This window comes from Lepisosteus platostomus, chromosome 19, assembly GCF_059453375.1.
Source record: "Lepisosteus platostomus isolate fLepPlt1 chromosome 19, fLepPlt1.hap1, whole genome shotgun sequence".
Classification (NCBI taxonomy): domain Eukaryota; kingdom Metazoa; phylum Chordata; class Actinopteri; order Semionotiformes; family Lepisosteidae; genus Lepisosteus; species Lepisosteus platostomus.
Window position 1 is genome coordinate 5033721 of NC_142629.1, and position 22481 is coordinate 5056201.

General features: G+C 42.5%; 6 long non-coding RNA genes across 7 annotated transcripts; 3 read left to right on the top strand and 3 right to left on the bottom strand.

Moving 5' to 3' along the window:
• Positions 1–663: 663 nt before the first annotated feature.
• On the top strand, positions 664–5411 carry LOC148644948 (uncharacterized). Of its 2 annotated transcripts, none has more exons than XR_015928419.1 (2): positions 664–4141; positions 4253–5411. It is a non-coding gene; the product is annotated as an uncharacterized LOC148644948 (long non-coding RNA). The 2 variants fall into 2 exon arrangements; XR_015928420.1 differs by having other exon boundaries at positions 4329–5411.
• Positions 5412–6719: 1308 nt separating this feature from the next.
• Positions 6720–7853, bottom strand: LOC148644949 (uncharacterized). The gene is made up of 4 exons (XR_015928482.1): positions 7638–7853; positions 7428–7549; positions 7132–7295; positions 6720–6981 (listed from the first exon to the last, which is right to left on the bottom strand). It is a non-coding gene; the product is annotated as an uncharacterized LOC148644949 (long non-coding RNA).
• A 2395-nt stretch (positions 7854–10248) lies between these two features.
• LOC148644950 (uncharacterized) lies at positions 10249–11199 on the bottom strand. The gene is made up of 3 exons (XR_015928529.1): positions 11049–11199; positions 10552–10748; positions 10249–10460 (listed from the first exon to the last, which is right to left on the bottom strand). It is a non-coding gene; the product is annotated as an uncharacterized LOC148644950 (long non-coding RNA).
• Positions 11200–13105: 1906 nt separating this feature from the next.
• LOC148644951 (uncharacterized) lies at positions 13106–15313 on the top strand. The gene is made up of 5 exons (XR_015928411.1): positions 13106–13535; positions 13982–14037; positions 14266–14350; positions 14560–14614; positions 15110–15313. It is a non-coding gene; the product is annotated as an uncharacterized LOC148644951 (long non-coding RNA).
• Positions 15314–16023: 710 nt separating this feature from the next.
• On the bottom strand, positions 16024–17503 carry LOC148644952 (uncharacterized). Its single transcript, XR_015928382.1, has 3 exons — positions 16919–17503; positions 16709–16759; positions 16024–16304 (listed from the first exon to the last, which is right to left on the bottom strand). It is a non-coding gene; the product is annotated as an uncharacterized LOC148644952 (long non-coding RNA).
• A 3460-nt stretch (positions 17504–20963) lies between these two features.
• Positions 20964–22404, top strand: LOC148644953 (uncharacterized). The gene is made up of 3 exons (XR_015928422.1): positions 20964–21509; positions 21669–21719; positions 22124–22404. It is a non-coding gene; the product is annotated as an uncharacterized LOC148644953 (long non-coding RNA).
• The last annotated feature ends 77 nt before the right edge of the window (positions 22405–22481 follow it).

Sequence of the window (22481 nt, forward strand, 5' to 3'; positions counted from 1 at the left end):
TCATTACAAAATCCACAAGAATCATGTTGCAAGGTTGCTGCTGGAAGAGGTGTTAGTGGGGCCTGCAGGGGGCACTCACCCTGCGGTCTATGTGGGTCCTAATGACCCAGTATAGTGCTGGGAACACTATACTGTAAAAAAAGGCACCGTCCTTCAGACGAGATGTAAAACTGAGGTCCTGAATCTCTGTGGTCATTAAAAAAACCCCATGGCATTTCTCGAACATTTCCCTTTGGCCTTTACCAATCATGGCCTCCAAATATTCTCTATCTATGATCCCCATCACTGTTCTCCTCCACATTGACAGCCAGTGTGTGGGGAGTTTACTGGCGCAGTATGGCTGCCATTGCATCATCCAGGTGGGGCTGCACACTGGTGGTGGTGGAGGAGACTCCTCATTACCTGTAAAGCACTTTGAGTGGAGTGTCTAGAAAAGTGCTACATAAGTGTAAGCAATTATGGAGCTCATGGTTTCTAGTTTTGTTGTGGGATTTTTGCATGAGGATTTTTCTGACTCCTGTGAGGTGCAAAAAGATCAATCTGGGACTCAGTCCAGCGGCTTTTTAACAAGCGATACCTCCTCACCAGATGTGACTGGTGCCGGGCGGTACAATACAGTCGGATTGCAGTTCTGCTTGTGAACCACAGGCGGCGCTGAGCTCCTCTTCCTGCACCTGTTTCTAGCTAAAGGGTGGGAATGTAAATGTTAAAAATGACCTGTGAGGAGTATGAGAAAGGTTGCAATGTTCATTGTCTGTAAATCCTTTTCCTGTTTCGGACAGCGTACTGAGAGACACCGTGGACATGTGAAAAAATCAGTAAGGTAAATCGACCTCCTAACTTTATTTGAACATTTCTGTATTCTGGTGGCGTTTTGTGACAGTCAAATTCTTTCTTCGTTAGTATCTTCACGTGTGATTTTAAAAAGGACGGGGTGTATCAATACAGAGTTTGATTCGATTTCTCAGTATATACATCCACGATCGCCGCTCTTGTCAGCTGTCTGACACTGTGAGCAATTTTGGTGTTTAAAGACCTTTGTGCTGCGTGTGAGAGACCTGATTATTTTCTAGATCCTGGTTTAGGTGAATTAGCGCATTGATTCTCTTTTCTGAAACGAGGACTTGTGAACTGGGGTGAAGATCATAGCGCCGGCAGTGAATATACTCATGGAAAACAACCACGGTATATCCCGGGATTAAGTGATGTCTGTGTTCCCTCGTCCTGCAGAGTTACTCTCTGTTTGTCAGGGCTTCAGGCTGCTGGAGAAACAGTTCGGGTTAATTTCGTTATTGTTTTAAGTAACAAATCTGCACTAAAACTATTGTTTAATAAAATATTGACTAAAAATGTGTGCATGTTGGCTATTATTTACATATTTGGTCTGCTACTATTTTATAACAATATAACATATACTCTCTATATATTCAATACTACAGTTTTAAATCTGTGGTGATAAATTTCAGACAACATTAACTTTTGCAAACGTATATGTACATGTAAATATTGTAGAAATCTGCCTCTGGCCAGGGGTAATTACTTCTGACCTGGCTAGGGGGGATTTTTAAACAGACACCAGCTGCTGTACCTGACAACTCGGGAAGAACGCCAAAACAGGGATAACGGCACCAGGAAAAGCGTACCTGTGTCGTAGGTTTTATTATTTTAAATTTTTATGATTCCAATATGATTGCTAATGGTCCCTCCAAAACCCTCATTCAAGGTTATAACACAAAGTGAGGATGGCTGGACTCAGACTATAAAACTCTTTGTAACACAGCTGGAATTCTGTGCAGACGCATCTTGTGTGTGTGTGTGTTCTACAGTGCTCTCCAGAAAATAAGCTTTTCTCCACAATTACCATTTCAGACCTGGGCTGTGCTGTGATTCCTTCACATCCCTTCTTTTTAGAGGATGTTGTTGACTGAATGATGTTTTCTGCCAGACATAGCAACAGGTCAGAGAAGGCAATATGAATGAATCAGAGATATACATTTGGAGGAGGGCGAGAATAGTGAAATAGTGATTATTCTGATCACTATTATATCACCACGTCAAGGGAATCAGTCAGTTCAGCAGACGAGTAGGAGCTGTTGCTTTCAGACTCCGTTCTGTCTCAGGGTGTCCTGTTTCTCTGGGTCTGATGGTCTCTCTGGTCCCTGCTAATGAGAATCACCCCACAACCACCAGACTTGACAGCAGGGAAAGTGTGGACTGGATGATGTCAGTCTTGAGCCAGAAATTACATTATATTGTATCAACACTGTATTGTATTTAACTGATGTGGTACTGCCCTTAATTAGAAATGGATCTCTTGCTGCCCATGTCTGTGATTTGCATTGGCAGAGTTTTATTAGTTTAGTGTCAACAAAGTACCAACTAAAGTCAGGCATCAGTCTGTCCTTTGATACAAAAGCCCAGGAGTCTTGTAATAAAGGAACCAATGTTTAAGTTTTAGCCCTTTAAATCGATTATTTTAAATCAATTAACAATGGACATGGGTGTGACAGGCAGGGACAGATTTCTGAAGGAACGTGTGAAATAAATGAGACACTGTTTTGGACTGTGCCAAAGAAGCACAGTTAACAGAATAGTGCCTGAAAGAGATCCAGTTGCAATAAGATGATTTCCACCTGCAGATAAAGGTTGACAGAACGAACAGGTTATTGAGGAAGAAATAAAAGTGATCTAAAGACAAAGGAAAGAACAAGGAAACTGACAAACTGCAAAAGATGTGTGATTAGATCATTATTACAGTCAGCACACAACACTAAACCTGTTAGTTTGATGAAAAGATGTGTTCAGGAAGATTAGAGAGAGAGACTAGTGTTCAGGCACCTTCAGCACAACATCCCTCTGAGGCTCATTCAGAGCTGATGAGGGTGTCAGTCTGAGACTGGTGTCACTGTGGCTCAGGGCCAGGACCTGGACTAGATACCAATGACATCACGGTCAGTGGAATACAGCTGGAGACTGAAAAGGGCTCCATTAAAACAGCCCTTCATAGACACGTGTAGCAATGTCTCCGTCTGGCGGCCACACTGGTAAACGTCACCTTCTACCATCGCTTTTAACATTGTTGGCACGGCTTTTAAATATCGAAATACTTATTCAGAAATATTGTATTGTTCGCTTAATCCTTTAACGTTAAAATAATTGTTTTTCGTTTTTTCCGAGGCTACTGTATATATATATATGGGTTATATTAAAGACTCTTGTAAGAATTCATTTAAAATTTTAGATGAATGTAATTATGAATCATAACTTATTATTGCAACTATATAGTTGCTACTAAAATCTAGTTTTGACACGGGATATTTCGATATCGGAGATTTCTTTGGATATTAAGAAAATCTCGTAGCGTTACTGAACTATTTGGATGTTACATTACACCCATTGATCGAAGTACAGCAAAAGGAGACGATTCCGATAACAGACCACCAGTCGGCAGTGGTGATACACGAGTCTATGAAAGGCTGTTTTGCAGGACAAGAGTGAGGCTTTGGTGCGATATTAAACACCCGGATCATGTGACTGGGGTCTAAACTCTCTTGTGACTGAATGAGAGGATCTAGAGCCAATCAGATCACTGGGATTGAGTCCAGCGATGTCATGATTGGTTAGTGGGAAGTTACTGCTGATTGACAGTAAGTTTTCCCAATTAAACGCGAGTCTTGGTCCAGTTTGCCCAATAAACTCCGAGATTCGTGAGGAGGGCGGGGATTTTGAGACTCTTGTTGTTCCTCCGCACTTTAAAAAACAGGAAGGATTTATTTTTTTAGCAAGCAGATATATTCAATCGTATTCGCCTTTAATTGGTAAAAATCTAAGACGGGCTTTTCTTCTGTAGCTGCTAAGTGTTGTTAGCCTGAACACATGACTGCACGGCGCTACGGCACACTAGTTGCTGTGGACATTTTATTTCTGTTTCAGATACGTTATACCAAGATGATGGTGATGATAGTGATATTGTTAGAAAACTCATAGCTGATTCAGGGAATCCTTCGTCTTCTAACTGTTTCTGGAGAAACAAGATTGAAGCTGAAAAGCTTTCCAAAGGCTGAGCATCTAAGCTGTGAAGATCATGAGGACCAGCTGGACAGTCTGTGACTCCGCCCACTTCACAACCATGAGGAAGGAGGTAGGCAGGACAAGAGCTCATCTTTAACGGAAGCTTTGAGAATGAAGTGCATAGTTTACTTTATTTTTTCCATGTTGTGTATTATGTTTTGTCTTTTACCTGCTTGCAAAGCAAATGTCCCATCTAGGACAATAAAGGAAATAAGCGGTGTCCAGTCTTGGTCCCAGCAGCGTGAGTGTCTCTGCAGGGGTGTCCAGTTCTGGTCCTGGAGACCCAGTCGGTGTGTGTGTGCAGCAGGGGTGTCCAGCCTTTGTCCCAGTAGGGTGAGTGTCTCTGCAGGGGTGTCCAGTTCTGGTCCTGGAGACCCACTCGGTGTGTCTGCAGCAGGGGTGTCCAGTCTTGGTCCCAGTAGGGTGAGTTTCTCTGCAGGGGTGTCCAGTTCTGGTCCTGGTCCAGTCGGTGTGTCTGCAGCAGGGGTGTCCAGCCTTGGTCCCAGTAGGGTGAGTTTCTCTGCAGGGGTGTCCAGTTCTGGTCCTGGTCCAGTCGGTGTGTCTGCAGCAGGGGTGTCCAGCCTTGGTCCTGGAGGGGTCAGTGTGTCTGTAGATGAGGTCTCTTTAAATCAGCAGCACCTGAAGAGCTGGGTAAAGGTGTTTGATTTAACTGGATCAAACAGTAACCTGGTTTAGCTCCAGTCTTTCTCTCTCTGTTGCTCTATACTGTTTATATGACAGATCTAGAAGACAGAAAGAGATTACATGTTGACCAGTGTGTTGAAAATGTAGTCATTACATTATTAATACTTATTTTTGCAAGTCCAGGAATACAGAATACAGAGAGAATACAGATGCTGGTTTAATCTTTATTTAAAAAGTTCTTACCCTCGCATCATAATTTAAACATTATTTTTTCCTGACAACTCTGTTAATATTTCTAGATAGACATAATGGTCTGAATATCTGTTAAATACATATTGCGTTATATATATACACCTGTACAGATACTCTGTCTCAAGCGTATCACTGTATCTTATGTTTGTATTGTCTCCAACTGTTCATTCTTATAATTGCTAATGTGATGTGGAATATTGTTGTAAGTTGTTGTTTTGGAAAGATGATCTCTGTTGTAGTAAACTGTGTTGTTCTCTTTGATCCCTCTGATTTACTCCTACACTGCTGTGGGTATTTTCTCAGGGACGGCTTCTGGAGAATCCGTACCCAGCCTCAGGAATGGACAGTGACATCAGTTGACTGCTCCTTCACTTGTTTTTTTCTAATTATTAAAATAATGTACCATTTTTCTACATAATAAAGCACTATTAATCAGACTCATAGACACTTGTGTTTCAACCCATGTTTGTGCAATATTTATTTATCAGTTTGTGAACACCTCTCCCATGCACTTTACTACTTTATTTGGACTTTATTTCCTGTGGCTGTGGAGGAATCTATTTTTCATATTGATGAGATTTCTCCATTGATCAAATCCAAGAGACTCAGGGGAACTTCTGCCTTTTGAGGAGTGAGGTTATCATGGGGAACAGTGGAAAAGCCTGATTGTCCACATTTATAATTCAAGTTAATTCCAGTCTACCAGCAAACTTAGAGCTACTCAGTACAGACAGATGGAGTCATACCAACTCATAACAGCTTTCGCAGTGAAGCCGAGTCCTGAGCACTATGCAGGACTGACGCCCCCACTGAACAGTGTGCAGCATCACAGCATCTACAGCTCACAGTAGGATTCAGTGCAGCTACAAGTATTTGTAATATTCAGTTACATCATATATGAAATTGAAAAGTTTTTTAATTCACTACATGGGTGCCGCAGCTCTGTAGTGGCTCCTGCTCCCAGTCAGCAGAGCTGTCTCTCCTTTATCTGCCAGGAGGAAGGAATCCGTTTTAATGCTTTCATTGACAGCACTTAATCTTTTTTCTGGGAGCACTGTGGTTCATCTTGAAAGGCACTGGCCTGTGGTCGGTAAGATCCACATTCAAATCCACCTGTCCCCATAGACTACAGCCCATTTTATAAAATACCGAAAACGTAGATGAGAAACGCTTAAGTATTCTAAAAGAGGAGGAGGGATACTTTTCAAATGTTTATTTTGGCAAATGTTTTTTTGTTTGGACAAATATCTCCAGGGAGTCACTCTGGATTTGGCTGGAAGTATAGCTCAATCAGCTGAACCCCTGACTCTTCTACCTCTCCACCCCTGTGAGCCGGGTTCGAGTCCCGCATGTCTCTGCAGTTATTTTTCCCTCTCGGGCTCAGCGTGTCCTCTCGTGATCGGGGCTTACACCCACCTCTTCAAGGCGCTGATTGGATACTGAACCCCGCCCCTAAAACCCAGCCACACCCCCTAGTTACCATGGTAACTAGACGCGTTCTCTCAGCAGCGTGGTGCGTCATCTTTCACGTACCGAGGAGTGCGTGTCCTCAGGCCCGCAGAGGTCGGGCACAGAGGCTGTAGGCGAGGCCGCAGTCCCCTGGCTCCCAACTCCCCTGACCGGGACAACGCCAGCGCCCGGAGGGTGTAGCGCTGCGAGCCCCGTGGTGGGACCGTTTAAAGGGAGCACCCGATTCAGGGTTCTCTACACCCCTGTACTCTCCCCACACCCTATCAGAATAATCAATCCAATTAACACATTCACAGCAGTTTATTACAGCATAAGAAACAATTACAATATACAGCGGTGTTATTGCACGGATATCCAGAGTCTCATCTCCGTCCCCGGTGTCTTGATTAGCTACCTTCGTCGTCCTTTTCGCGCTCAGCAGGACTCAGGTTATAAATACGGGGCGGTTCTGTGCAGGCCGGCGTCCCGGCCGGAGGATGGCGGTGATGGGGAGGTCCGGCTGATACCTCGCTGCTCTCCTGGTACAGGTGCTTTGCTCGGTTGCTGGAAAAAAAAATGCATTTGTTCTTACGGGTTTTGCGAAAACCAGCCACGATTTCTACGATAAATTGGTTTTTAAGCAAAATTTAAATCTCATTATACACTTCACAGCAGGACAAGAGCAAGGTAAGCGGTTTCTCCCTCTTCTCCTACCGGGGGCTTCAGTCTTCACACCTGGTCTCACACGGCTGGGTGCAGTTTCCTGCGGTCTGTTACCAGTAAGTCACGAGTTCGCCCCCAGTTGAAGCTACACAGAGCGGTCGGTGCGACTTCCAGCAAACAGGTTCAGGAGAAGGAAAACCAAGCCGGACCTGCAACTTCACCGTGAGAAGATACAAGTCAAACAAAGCCACAGGGCCCGGTACCGATTTGAAAATCTGCCATCCCAGTAAAAGTGGTTTTCAGTCCTGAGCTGACCGGGGCTCTAGGATGAAGAGACTCGGACTCACCTGTGAATCCGCCGCGGAGCTCCGGTCACTCACTACACGGATCTGCGATCAGGTCTGCAGGCGGTGAAGGACCCGACTGCCGCCGGTTAAAACCCAGAGACTCACCAAGATACAGCAGAAGCCTGGAATACAAAAAAAGCATATCGTGCAGGTAAACTACAGAAATGAGAACTAGCACTGTAAAAACAGTTGTAAGCACAGTTTTAATACCACGTTCCACTTCGCAGAGTCCAAGCCACAAAACGCAGCCCGCCCAGTAGCTCCGACATCTTTACGTTTAAACCCCATTTCACTACGTCTTCCACCCGGTTCGAGAAAAACCGACAGGCTTAGCCCAGAATCCTGCAGCTCCAGTTAAACGGTAAATTTGAGAAACTTTCGTTGCTTCCAAACTCGCTATTTAAAGGCTTTGAAGCGACCTGGTCCCAGAACGGCTATAAATGAGCGAATTGAAGTCTAATTGCAGACCGACCGCACCTGCCTTCTCAATCACACTCGGCCAATAGGGGCAGTGGATCCCGGAGCTGCTCGTGTCTGCCGTTAAACAGCGGCGTTTTCAAACAGCCAGTCTGCACAAATCCCACTGCATTGAGATTCCAAACATCTAACAGGGACTATTAAGTTCAAAGTAAAATCTTATTTAAAAAAAATAATAATAATAATAATAATAATAATTGCTTACACTTATATAGCGCTTTACAGGTAATGGGGACTCCCCTCCACCACCACTAATGGTTTTAGTCGGAGGTACCTAGTTTTCAGCTTTTCCAGTCCACTCCACTGCAGTAATCTGACACAACCAGATCCTTATTTGCCGCTGATCCTACTACAGTTATTAATTTAACAGCGCTGGGTGTCGCTACACTGTAATGCCAGTATCAGGGTCCCACCTTCACACTGCAATGCCCTGAGACTTTACTCTGCCAGCTCCGTGAAGCTGTCCCCCCTATCAGCAGCACAAATGATAAACAGCTTTCGTCAGTGCTGAGTTTGTGCAGCTGAAAATAGTTTTCGTACAGTTTTCGTTTCCTGGACGTAACGCCTTATGTCTTCGGGGCGTGACATCACTCTGCCCCCCCTACAGCGGCTCAGGAGAACCGAGCCGGTCTGATTCGTTTGTGCCGTTGAAAGTAGCTTCCCAGCTGCTCTTGTTCCCGAGATATAACATTAGCAAACAATTGCATGTTCTTGAAGTCTTTAGAAAGTTTGTAATACTCCGTAGCTGTGTTAATATACATTTTCTTTAATCTGAAGAACTAATCAGTTTCTCACTGTGTCTGTTCTTATATTTGTTGATGGAAGAAGGATTGGTTTTCCAATGATTTCGGATTGTATTTCTAAACTCTCAACAGTGCTGATGATCACAGGCCTTTCCCCCCCAGTCCCTGAGCTGGGAGGATCATGAGGACCACCTGGACACTCAACACAGCCTGCTGCTGCTGCTTACATCGTTAAGAGGGAGTTATGAGGCAGGGTTTTCTCTTTCAGGGGATTAAAAAATAGTACATTCCTAATTTGTGGAACAAATGTTGATATAAAAAAGACTGGATTGTTAGGAAAACAATACAATGATCACTATATCACCTGATACACATTCTCTGTTTTCAGTAACATACTGTAGCTCTGCACTTGGAGTAACATGTTGAACCTTGAATCTCTTTATATCTCTTGAACTAATTTCAAAGAATCAGTTCATAGTTCAGTGTTTCATGGTTCATTTTATGGGAAAAAAAGGAACATAAACTGGTTTAGTAAGCAAATTAAGAGGTTTTCTTTATGAAATGCGTCTTTTTCTGAGTAAAATTCCACTTTCTTGTTGCGTCTATGGGTAGAATACGGCTCTCTTGGAGAATTGAATAGAGATTCATGTTGATTTAAATTGACATATGTTTGTCCTAAAGTAGTGAACAGTATATATTGTTTTGAGGAAGAGCTTTTGGGTGGGATTCTGTTTAATGTACATTCAAAGTTAATTTCTTGAATGTTAAATGGTTATAATTTTCAGTCAAATGTTTGAAGACTGCCTGCGTGCTTCTTCCTTGCAGAATATAGATCTCTTACTCTTTAAATGTTGAATGCTTCAGTTTCTGGGTCTGTCCTCAAAATGCCTACTTCAATGTAGAATGGTGTTCACAGATGTAGTATTACAAGACAGATTGTGGAGGTGGGTGTTACAGCACACCATAAGCTCATAATTAACCACAAAATGCTCTTTCAAGGGACAGTCTGCTTTGCTTATACAGTGCTGTGCTCATTTTTCCACAAGGGGAGTTCAGCCACAGGATATCACACTAACCTCCTCCGACTTGTTTGCATTCTCTCAAATTCTTGTAAATTGCAAAGTGCTTTGTATAGAAATAATCAATGGGAGAATTGTCCTTCCCAAGTTTACAGTTTCTCAGGAGTCAAGCTGCAATCAGGACTAGAGCTGTTCTTCCAGAACCTTATTACCAGCACCAGTTTGGCTACAAGTGATATTTACTAGGAGGTTGCTGCGATATTAAGATTATACTACATCAAGTTTATTGTACAAGTTAATTGTGCTACTACGCCGTTGCTTGTTCAGACAGCTTCCCTTTGTATACGTACAGGCAACAGCTGAAATTATATAGTCACGTTGCAACAGCTGTCAGAGGGAGAAGAAGCACCCTAAATTAATGTGCAACAGGCACCCTGGAAAGTCTACAGGGGCAAAGGAAGCACGTTTAGGCTCATTAAAGAAACAGAAGGATTATCATGCGTGGAGTCTCGCTCGTTGTAGAAATGACCCCAATGTAGGTATCCAAATCCAACGGAAATCCACACAGCTTTTAAGAAACAATCCAAGGACACTCGTTTATTGGGGGGAACAATTGAACAAGAAGCGGTATAATCGGAACCCGACCAGCTGTTATTATCCAATGTTGATCATCGCTCGGGCGGCCCGCAGTCTGGAGCCCCGGGAGAGGAAACGCTCCTGTCAGGACAGCCGGCCGGAGAGACGGTGGGTCCCGGAACCGCGAGGTGAGTCTGGCTGCTCTCCGGGATCACCTACTGCTGAAACAGGGGAGAAAAACCCTTTTGCATTTGTATACTTACAATCAGAAGTTTTGGCCTCTAGCCTTTGCCTGTACAAAGGCAGCACCTCTTTTTGAAGGCAAAAACGAGCGGTTGGTTTGAAGGGAGGTGTTGAGCCTGAAAGCAAGAGGCTCGATAAGCAGAGTGCAGACAAGGTGGATTCTCTCCCCTTCGAGCTGCCCGCTATTTTCCCCAGTTTCACGCTACACGCGGGCTCTGCGCTTCGGCGTTCAGACGCTTGTAGAGGACAGGAAGACTAGGCACCTAGGGAGGAGAAACTGGATTAAATAAGAGACCTGCCGAAACACGACTAACAAACCTGACCAGGTGTTCAAAATATAAGTAGCAATGTTAAACCGTAACAAAGACATTTCGCCCCGTTTAGAGGTAAAAAACTGATTGCTTAAGTTATAATTCAACGTTTTTTTGAAAGCTAGAAGACACTTTCTAAAATCCCGTCTAAGATCTAGTGACCACGACAAACTCCTTTTCCTTATTACTCTGAATCTTAAATGCTTCATTTCCTTTAGTTTTTAAACTGTTCCCCTCCTAATGCGAAGAAACCTTGTCCAGAGTTCTGCTACTCAAATTAACCGAAAACATCCCGGAATTATTTTTCCTCCAGCTGTAAAGCCGCAATTTAAAAGACAAAGAGATAATACAGCAGCCAGAACCGTTTTTAAAGGAGACCAGCTGAGGGCTGATTCGAGATTGATCAAACCTGGCTTCTGATTTTTAATTACCTAGAAATGTGTAAAACACGGACTGGATCGTGGAGTTGGCCGTCTCCGCTTTGACAACACAGTCTTTCAGACCCAATTAATTTGGAGATTAATCCAGATCCATACTTTCAACTGGGCCGCTGATGAGTTAACTTTATTGAAACTTTGATTGAACATTTACGATTTGTTTTCAGTGCAAACGAATATGCTTTATGCATCTCCAGGGATTCGGGTCATAAATAGTAAAAGGTTATAAATTAACGTCAACCCTGCTCCAGGAGTTCCAGTCTTTGAAGTTTAGATTAAGCAGTAAGAATTATACTGTTAGTGTTTGATACTCAATCTCACCTGTGATTATTGTACATCACTCATTTACAATGGTTCCCCAACGCTTTTTACTGTACGGTCTGTGTATAAAGCGTATAACACTATACACAATTTTGATGACTTTAAGCATTAGCATCTCTCTCTAAGAGAGGACAATTATGAGTTCTAAAGCTCCTGAATACCTGTCGCACACCGCTTCCACTAGTTCAAGGCCAGCAGTCTGATATTCACAGACAACATGTTTATCACCTGCACTCTTTGCACTTGACTACAGTACCTTCTTTATCAAATGGTATATTAAATAATAACATCTCTAATAATAATGAAAAGAGCGACATGAAACTCCATTGACTTTACTGAACATATAATGTAGTGACACCTAATGGTAAAAGGAACTAAAGGGAGACTCTGCCCAGACACCAGTTTAGATATAAACCATTTAGATGAAATTAATCGTTCATGCATTTTTTTAAAGAAAGCTGTCTTTAGAATCATTTGAGACATTTTGACATTCATAACTTATTATTATTAAGTTATTATTAAGCTCCTGAATACCTGTTGCACACTGCTTCCACTAGTTCAAGGCCAGCAGTCTAAATTCACAGACAACATTTTTACCACCTGCACTCTTTGCACTTGACTACAGTACCTTCTTTATCAAATGGTATATTAAATAATAGCATCTCTAATAATAATAATAATAATAGCTGCGTGAAACCCTTTTGACTACAAAACGAGTTATCACATCCTTATCACTATTCGGTCATCATTGCAAAAAACAGTTCACATTCTAGTTACATGCATTGCTTTTGATTTTGTAATCTTTTATCTGAAGGACTAAACTTCTTAATGGAACCTTGTCAAACGCCCATGGGAATAAATATCGATATACCGTATAATGTAGTGACACCTACTGGTATAAAGGAACTAAAGGGAGACGCTGCCCAGACAGCAGCTTAGGTATAAAACATTGAGATGAAATTAATCGTTCATGCATTTTTTTTTTAAAAAGCTGTCTTTAGAATCATTTAAGAAATTGTGTTAAAAAAAACACTAACAGTTTAGTTAACACGTAACAAACAGGCTCCTCCAACTCTACTGCAAATGTTGATCCTTTATTTTTCACTGCCATTCGAAAAGTGAAACAAGTCATGTCCAGTCACATAAAAATACTACAAAAACGCATTACTAAGGCGTCTCGGAAGCGTTAATGGTTGAAAAGCAGGCAAGCAGGGGGAACTGTCGTCTCAGAACTGGGACTTAGACTGAATAAGAGAGTTCGGTGCCCGGCGTGGTGTGTAGCCGGCCTGGTGGCTCCGCGGGCTAAACCATCGGACACTTCTAAAGTTCAGAAAGTAGATCGACCCGCAGAGAGTCTCTTGAGTTGAAGTCGAGCCCCGAGCCTCCCCGTCAGTCTGAGATCTAAGCCCCGGGTGTAGCTCTCGTGCTGTCGGGGTGAGTTTGTGGAGGTGGCTGTTCTCTACCACGCCGGCCGTTTTGGGGGGTTCCATTTTCGGGGCCCTCCAAAACAGGGACAAATGGGGGGTTTAAGTCCTTTAGAAATGCATAGTTCGGAATTCAATTCTAAAAAGCAGCCCCTTATACCACTGTGACACCTGCAGGACAGGTGTGGCACTAGCAGTGAAAGAGAGGTGCAGTCCTAACTAGGAGCGACAGGGGTCTCTCTCCAGCACATTTCTCTTGGTTCTAGAGATCAACCGGCCGCAAGCTGAACGAGTCCGGCGAACAACCAGGGCGATGTCACTGTATTCGGGTGTCTGAAAGTCCTCAGCCGTTATATACATTATAAACGATTTGGTAAGTTAAGGCTTCTTTTTATCTTCAGTACCGTGAGTCTTGAGCCCTTGTAACAGAATCCACAGCTGTCATTCAGGAGCCGGGCCCGCCCCCAGAGTGACCTTCCTCAGCGGACACGCCCCGTCCACCTGTTCCACAGGTGCGCCCGGCAAGATGGCGGCGGGGTGAGTGTCTGCGGCGTTAGGTGCGTTTGCGTTTTATTTCTAATTTTCTTATTTTAAATGCAAAACATCAAATCTCACTTTGAGGAAAGTTAGACAAAACTGTATTGTTGTTGCTAGTTTTGTTCATTGTATTTGTTTCGGTTTAATTTGCGTTTAGGAAGCTGAATTAAGTCTTCTGTCCCTTGGAGCGTGCTCTCGAAGTTTTAAAAGTCTGTATTTAGCGTTCTTATACTATCTTTCATTTAAGTATGTTTTTTTAAGATATGGTATCTCTTGGTCAGTTTCCTTTAACGATAAAAGGCTGAAGTTTACCTTCAAACATTTGCTTTATAAAGCCAGTAGCTGTGTAATCCCTGCTTTTCGGATTCGGGCTATAAAACCGGTTTCCACTCCAAAATGATAAAATATTGTAAAGTTGATAGTTACTTATTCGTTTACTAAACTAAAGTTTACTTTATTTTTCCAGGTGACAAAAGGATTTCAAGAACGGGGCTCCAGTTTTGAAAAAGTGTGTTTTCCAAGGTAAATTCTATTCCTACCCTCCGCTATCTGTGAATTCTCATGAAATTACCCGTTGGTATCTTACTGAATTTGAGCGTGTTTGTATATTTCTTTATTCAGGCAGCTTATTTAAACAGTAAAAAGATTCGATTCTGCAAGTTTGATATCTTGTTAACTTGATCCTTTTTCTTTTGCCTTCAGTTGCAACTTTTGTTAATTGCCTTTGTTTCTCTTTAATTTGTGTTTTAGGACGCCGAAAAGAGTCTCCTGTCCGTTGGAGCGTGCTCTCGAAGTTTTAAAAGTCTGGATTCAGCTCTCTTATACCACCTTTCATGTAAGTATGTTTTTTAAAAGATATGGCATCTCTAACTCTGTTTCCTTTAACGAAAAAAAGGCTGTAATTTATCTTCAAACATTTGCTGTATGAAGTCAGTAGCTGTGTAATCTCAGCTTTTCGGATTCGGGCTATAATAACGCTTACCGCTAAGAAGTGATAAAATGTTGTAAAGATGAAATTGACTAAGTTTTTCTTTATTTCTCCAGGGGACAAAGGGATTTTAAGAACGGACGTTCACTTATGAAAGTGTTTTTTTCCAAGGTAAGTTCAATTGCTACCTTCCGCTACATTATTTGTGTAACTCGATAAAACACGTATTTCCTAGCATTTTTACACAAGAACGGTTTTATACTAACTCGATAACTGATTTTCGTTTCATTGTGATTTTGTGGAGTAAAGTCTAAGGCGCTGGTTCTTTTTTATGATATTTTCATTCATCTTTTGAATTCATTGGGTAAAGATGGATAATACCAGCACATTTTATCGATAGTTTTCAAGCAGAGTTCATTCGAATAGTATACACGCTGTTACCTGGTCTCGTATTTACAAGTAGCATTGAATCTCTATGTGACCGAACGCATTTTCTAAATATTGGAGTAGTGGTGATTTCCCATGGTTTATTGTTCAATTTGAGTATTTTTATATTTCTTTATTTAGGCAACTTATTTAAGAAGTTAAAAGACTTCAGAACTTCAAGTGAATCGTTTCTGCAAGTCCGATATCCTGTTAACTCGATCCTTTTTCTTTTGCCTTCAGTTCTGCGCTCCGACGATCTCCGTTCCAGCAATTTGACGAGCGTTGGCAAGTTCTTCTCGACAATGTGTGCTTTTTCTTACCAGTGGCTTGATCTGTAATGTCCCGATTCAGTGCTGTATTTTATTCTTGACCTGCATGTTTTCTGTTGACTGCTGCTAATGTATTTGCTGTGAATTCTGCAATAAAAACACTCATTTCATTGTCTGCATTGTCCTGTATTTTCGAAGGTGCGAAGGGTTGTCTTGCAGTGTGCGCCACGCACCGCAAGGCGACACCCCATCGCACTGACCTGGAAAAGTGCGAAGACGCCCGCCTTTTTAGATAGTCTCTGGGGGGAAAGGGTCCCTAGGAGGGAGCGTGGGTATAGCCCCAGGGGGAGGAGAACTGAGGATAGCTCTAGCCAAGCCCCCTCACTCCCAGCAGGAGGGGAAGGCAGGCTGGAGATGGCCTCGGCCCGAGAGAGAGGAGGCACCCAGGGCGGACTCAGCCTATCAGTCACAGCTTGCAACTGACAGCTTTCTAAGTCCACACACCAGGAGACCTGCCTCTCTGCAGGGACCAAAGCCACCACCAACCTGCCATCCTCTCCTGCCGGGAGCGAGTGGGCCTGGCTAGAGCTGCGGTCAATCAGCCAGCCCCCGCCTACCCCTCTCCAATGAGGGGGGGTGGGCGAGGCTCGGCTTGATTGCTACCACACCCCGAGAAAAACCCCATATACTAAGTTTTTTGGCGGGAAAATCTGGACACGCTTAAAAAGGGGGTAGCCTTTGACCTTTTCAAGTCAAAAAGCGATAGAGTGTCCCCTTGCGGCCACAAACTGTTAGCAAAATCTCTCCGCCAAAAAACTCACCACCATCGGGATTTTTCAGGGCCAAGGGGGAACAGAACTCTGCACAAGAAATGAAAGAACAAAATCAAGTTTCAATCGACAATTTATTGAGCGAAAATTGCATACAAAACAAAGCATCACAATACGTCGGATGCACAAGCTTCCAAGTGAAAATTAACATGCATTTCAATTACAAAGTGTCAAAGCACGGAAACATTAACGATACATACTGTAACAAGTCAACAGAGTAAAAAAACATTTGCAAGCAACTACATGTTAAAACAGAAACATACAGCACGTTACTGTTTCTCCGAGGTTTCAGTCGAGGCAGCGACCGGAAAGAAGACTGGAACTTCGTTGCAATTCCTGTAAAACAACAGAAATCAGTATTAGCTTTCGGTTACAAACAGGATGTCGAAATTATCCTAGCTAGTTCGATCGAGTTTCCGAACTGATTCACAAGTTCAAAAGATACAGTAGCAATAAAGCGATTAGCGTGGTGCGACAGAGTGTTCCTGTTCAACAAGGTATAGAAGCAGGTACTATAAACGGCTTCTAATGAATCTGTATTATGCGCATTAAAAAAGCGACAGTGATCGCAGTTTTAGCAGAAAAGGATTGCTAAAAATAGCAGGCCTACAGTGTTGTCGGGGCAAAACCATTTCTGTCCCGGTGAAATCTCGTGTCGCCTAGTTTGAGTCTTCTTCTGACAACAACTGTAGTGTACTTCAGTACGATACGTGTGAACGAATAAAAAGGGTTATACTTACATAGATAATTTCAGCAGCTGAGCCAAGCATGTCCTGCCCGAAGACACCAAACTGGAAACACAAGAACACAAGTATTCAGATCATTTAACGATACTTGAAACAACGATTAAAGTCTACTTAGTAGAAAAATACATTTTCACCAGGGCAGAGAGCATAGAATATATCTCGATATGATAGGTGTAATGAAATGAATAAAACGTTTGTACTTACTTTTCTTCTTCCATTAAGTGCGAGTCATGTCCAGCCCAAAGACACTAAACTGAAAACTCAAAAACAACACAATTTACAGACCACTGAAACTAAAAAGCATTAGTTGCAAAGGAAATGTTATACCAAGAATATAAGAACAATCTCTAGACACACTCTGGAAAATAATGGGGGAAAACAAACTTTAAATTCTAGGTAGGCTACTGTTTGTCTGGATAAATGCGCACGCTTGGTTTTGTGAACAAAGTTCACCAAGTGTTTGATAAAGATTAAATTACGGATAAGCGACGTTTTCATTCTGCTATAACAGTGTTTTTCTTCGATGTAAAAGGAATACACGCGTTGTCTGTGTACACAAGTGGCTTTTTAAAAATTAGTGAAGCGTTGCAAACTAAAACAAAATAAAAAATGCCGGTAAAATGCTATTTAGCTCCCGAGGAAAATACGTATTTTAGCCTTTTCATCTGCGACGTTGAGACAACATAATTACATGAATTTAAATTGAATATAAATTCAAATAAAGCAAAAATAAAAAATAATCATAAAAGACGCGGAACAAACTCACCCAGCTCCCCTCTCTCCCGCAGAACCCGGCGGACAGGGGAGCGGGGCGTGGCCTCCGAGGGATGTCATTCCAGTGGGCGTGGTTACCGACTGACGGTGCAGGCAGCTTTTTTTTCTCGGCTTATGAAATCGAGCATGTTTTCAGAAGCCCCCATGAGTTACAAGTTTCAAAATCCTTTTTTCCCCCATGGCCATCACGGTAATCCCAGTTAGTACATTTAATCCTTATTAGTATTAGGGCCACAGGATATGAAATACGTAGGCGAGCTGTGGGGTCTAAAGTTCTGAAGAGGACACTTACTGTTCTATAACAGTTTATTTTAATGCTGCAACAAGATTTTTCTTTTGTAAACGTTTATCATACACTCAGTTTACTGCTTTTGTGCGTCTTATTAGTCATGCAGCTGATGTGTTCATTTAAAAAGTTACAAAAACGCGTGCAACTTCAAATGAAAGGGCAGTATTTAATCCATGATGCAGCCCTTTTGGTTACTGGCATCAGTCTGATTCGATAATCCCATGCAGCCATTGATCAAAGAAGACCAGCTGTTGGTTTCAACTAAATGGCTCGACCTCCTGTGCCAGTCTCCCACTACCCTTTGTGTAAAGAACTTTTAGAAACACTTCCCCGTGACATCCTTTCACATTTCCCTTGGTCTGTGTCAAAGTAGTTCATCCTGTTTTACTGTTACGTTTTTGTTCATGGAGCCCCCTGCTCCCTCACTGTAGCCACGCGTCCTCTCGTGACCAGCCGGCTCTCGGACTTTCTGGTCTGCCTCCAGCTGCTCACATCATCTCCCGGCACCACCGGACTGGGTCTCACGCAACTCAGAGTCTCACTCTTACACTCAGACTCAACCCACTCATGACACAAAATCTCCAGCACCTCACTCCCGGGCTGCGATTCCACACACTCATGGTAAAAACCTTCCAGTGTCCAGCACCCCCCGCTATCTAACACCATCTCTCCATGGAGCTCTATCAATTCAATTCAATTCAAGCCGCTTTATTAGCATGACCGATGGGTACAATCAGTGTTGCCACAGCAAATAAAATAATGAAATTCACATGAAACAACACAAAAAATACAAGTAAAATAAAATACAGCACAGACATATTGTAAAATATTCACATATACTGTAGACAGAGGGTGCATTATTGGGAGACAGACTCACTGTTCCTCAGGCTGTGACAGGAGATCACATACTGGGCTGCCAATTCAACTGAGTTCCCTCCTCCCTCTCCCAGTAGGACTGGGACCCGTTGTGATTCTGGCAGGTGTGGGAACTCTAACTCTCTCTCACTTTCATTCACAGCGGACTGACCGCACAGCCCTGTCCTCACGATCAACGGGCTACTCTCTATGGGAATAATCCCATTTTTCACACGGGATAATTCCCTTCGGATTAGCTGCTCTCGCCCGGTCCTTCCCAGGATTCATTCGACAATCTTCTCCACGGTCTCCTCTCAGACTGTCCCTCTCATGTCTCTCCCCTGATTGGACTTTCTTAAACCGCAGCCACTCCTCTGCTCGCTAGAAATACGGAGCACGCACCTCAAAAAGGAGTGCACACTAGAAAAAGGAGCGTACACTAAGAGAAGGGAACGCACACTAGGGAAAAGAGTGCGCATTTGAAGAAGGATCGTCAGAAAAAAAGAACGCAGGCTTTAAAATGGCGCGCCCACAACAAAAAGGAACACACAAGAGAAAGGAGAGCACACTTGAAAAAGAGAGCACGCACTAAATAAAGGAATAACACACTAAAAAAGGACCAGACACTAGTTAAATGGACGCTCACTCGAAAAAGGGAACATAAACTTGAAAAAGAAACACACTTGAAAAAGGAAACACAGAAAAATAGACTCTCGTTGGAATAAAGGGGATACACACTAGATAAAGGGAATGCACGTAAGAAAAAGCAGCGCACACTTGAACAATGAAATGCAAACTTGGACACGGGAGAGAATACGAATAAACAGCACCCACTAGAAAAAGGGCACCTTCACAAAAGCACACACTTGAAAAAGGAGCACACTGGAAAAAAGTAGTGCACACTAGAAATGACTAATAAGGATTACCTCAAATACTAATAAGGATTAAGTGTATTAACTAGAATTACCGTGATGGCCATGGGGAAAAAAAGGATTTTGTAACTCATTTGTAACTCAATTGTAACTCATGGGGGCTTCTGAAAACATGCTCGATTTCATAAGCCGAGAAAAAAAGCTACCTGCACCGTCAGTCTGCCCAGTATGTGATCTCCTGTCACAGCCTGAGGAACAGTGAGTCTGTCTCCCAATAATGCACCCTCTGTCTACAGTATATGTGAATATTTTACAATATGTCTGTGCTGTATTTTATTTTACTTGTATTTTTTGTGTTGTTTCATGTGAATTTCATTATTTTATTTGCTGTGGCAACACTGATTGTACCCATCGGTCATGCTAATAAAGCGCCTTGAATTGAATTGAATTGATAGAGCTCCATGGAGAGATGGTGTTAGATAGCGGGGGGTGCTGGACACTGGAAGGTTTTTACCATGAGTGTGTGGAATCGCAGCCCGGGAGTGAGGTGCTGGAGATTTTGTGTCATGAGTGGGTTGAGTCTGAGTGTAAGAGTGAGACTCTGAGTTGCGTGAGACCCAGTCCGGTGGTGCCGGGAGATGATGTGAGCAGCTGGAGGCAGACCAGAAAGTCAGAGAGCTGGCTGGTCACGAGAGGACGCGTGGCTACAGTGAGGGAGCAGGGGGCTCCATGAACAAAAACGTAACAGTAAAACAGGGTGAACTACTTTGACACAGACCAAGGGAAATGTGAAAGGATGTCACGGGGAAGTGTTTCTAAAAGTTCTTTACACAAAGGGTAGTGGGAGACTGGCACAGGAGGTCCAGCCATTTAGTTGAAACCAACAGCTGGTCTTCTTTGATCAATGGCTGCATGGGATTATCGAATCAGACTGATGCCAGTAACCAAAAGGGCTGCATCATGGATTAAATACTGCCCTTTCATTTGAAGTTGCACACGTTTTTGTAACTTTTTAAATGAACACATCAGCTGCATGACTAATAAGACGCACAAAAGCAGTAAACTGAGTGTATGGTAAACGTTTAAAAAAGAAAAATCTTGTTGCAGCATTAAAATAAACTGTTATAGAACAGTAAGTGTCCTCTAAAGAACTTTAGACCCCACAGCTCGCCTACGTATTTCTACTTTGATTCACATCCTGTGGCCCTAATACTAATAAGGATTAAATGTACTAACTGGGATTACCGTGATGGCCATGGGGGAAAAAAGGATTTTGAAACTTGTAACTCATGGGGGCTTCTGAAAACATGCTCGATTTCATAAGCCGAGAAAAAAAAGCTACCTGCACCGTCAGTCGGTAACCACGCCCACTGGAATGACATCCCTCGGAGGCCACGCCCCGCTCCCCTGTCCGCCGGGTTCTGCGGGAGAGAGGGGAGCTGGGTGAGTTTGTTCCGCGTCTTTTATGATTATTTTTTATTTTTGCTTTATTTGAATTTATATTCAATTTAAATTCATGTAATTATGTTGTCTCAACGTCGCAGATGAAAAGGCTAAAATACGTATTTTCCTCTGGAGCTCAATAGCATTTTACCGGCATTTTTTATTTTGTTTTAGTTTGCAACGCTTCACTAATTTTTAAAAAGCCACTTGTGTACACAGACAACGCGTGTATTCCTTTTACATCGAAGAAAAACACTGTTATAGCAGAATGAAAACGTCGCTTATCCGTAATTTAATCTTTATCAAACACTTGGTGAACTTTGTTCACAAAACCAAGCGTGCGCATTTATCCAGACAAACAGTAGCCTACCTAGAATTTAAAGTTTGTTTTCCCCCATTATTTTCCAGAGTGTGTCTAGAGATTGTTCTTATATTCTTGGTATAACATTTCCTTTGCAACTAATGCTTTTTAGTTTCAGTGGTCTGTAAATTGTGTTGTTTTTGAGTTTTCAGTTTAGTGTCTTTGGGCTGGACATGACTCGCACTTAATGGAAGAAGAAAAGTAAGTACAAACGTTTTATTCATTTCATTACACCTATCATATCGAGATATATTCTATGCTCTCTGCCCTGGTGAAAATGTATTTTTCTACTAAGTAGACTTTAATCGTTGTTTCAAGTATCGTTAAATGATCTGAATACTTGTGTTCTTGTGTTTCCAGTTTGGTGTCTTCGGGCAGGACATGCTTGGCTCAGCTGCTGAAATTATCTATGTAAGTATAACCCTTTTTATTCGTTCACACGTATCGTACTGAAGTACACTACAGTTGTTGTCAGAAGAAGACTCAAACTAGGCGACACGAGATTTCACCGGGACAGAAATGGTTTTGCCCCGACAACACTGTAGGCCTGCTATTTTTAGCAATCCTTTTCTGCTAAAACTGCGATCACTGTCGCTTTTTTAATGCGCATAATACAGATTCATTAGAAGCCGTTTATAGTACCTGCTTCTATACCTTGTTGAACAGGAACACTCTGTCGCACCACGCTAATCGCTTTATTGCTACTGTATCTTTTGAACTTGTGAATCAGTTCGGAAACTCGATCGAACTAGCTAGGATAATTTCGACATCCTGTTTGTAACCGAAAGCTAATACTGATTTCTGTTGTTTTACAGGAATTGCAACGAAGTTCCAGTCTTCTTTCCGGTCGCTGCCTCGACTGAAACCTCGGAGAAACAGTAACGTGCTGTATGTTTCTGTTTTAACATGTAGTTGCTTGCAAATGTTTTTTTACTCTGTTGACTTGTTACAGTATGTATCGTTAATGTTTCCGTGCTTTGACACTTTGTAATTGAAATGCATGTTAATTTTCACTTGGAAGCTTGTGCATCCGACGTATTGTGATGCTTTGTTTTGTATGCAATTTTCGCTCAATAAATTGTCGATTGAAACTTGATTTTGTTCTTTCATTTCTTGTGCAGAGTTCTGTTCCCCCTTGGCCCTGAAAAATCCCGATGGTGGTGAGTTTTTTGG